The sequence below is a fragment of the Calidris pugnax genome, unplaced genomic scaffold (genome assembly GCF_001431845.1).
Source record: "Calidris pugnax isolate Ruff unplaced genomic scaffold, ASM143184v1 scaffold157, whole genome shotgun sequence".
Classification (NCBI taxonomy): Eukaryota; Metazoa; Chordata; class Aves; order Charadriiformes; family Scolopacidae; genus Calidris; species Calidris pugnax.
The window spans coordinates 1,210,367-1,210,616 of record NW_015090992.1 but is presented as its reverse complement, the minus strand read 5'-3'; positions in this window follow the sequence as shown (position 1 = coordinate 1,210,616).

Below are 250 nucleotides of genomic sequence, written 5' to 3'. Positions count from 1 at the left end.
AGCCCTGGGACCGAAGGAGCTCTGACGGCTTTTTTTCCTGTGTCACCTGCTGGGTAGGTACCCATCCTTCCCCGGGCCGAATGTAGTTTTCCATTATTTGCCTGCAAGTTATACTATTTTGGGGCGAGGAGGTGTGTTTGTGTGTGTGTGTATCTTAAAGACATTACCGGCGCTGGGGAGCGCCCGGCGGATCACACCAGCCCAAAAAAGCGTGTAAGTGGTTAACTGTCTGTCTGTCTGTCCGTCCGTT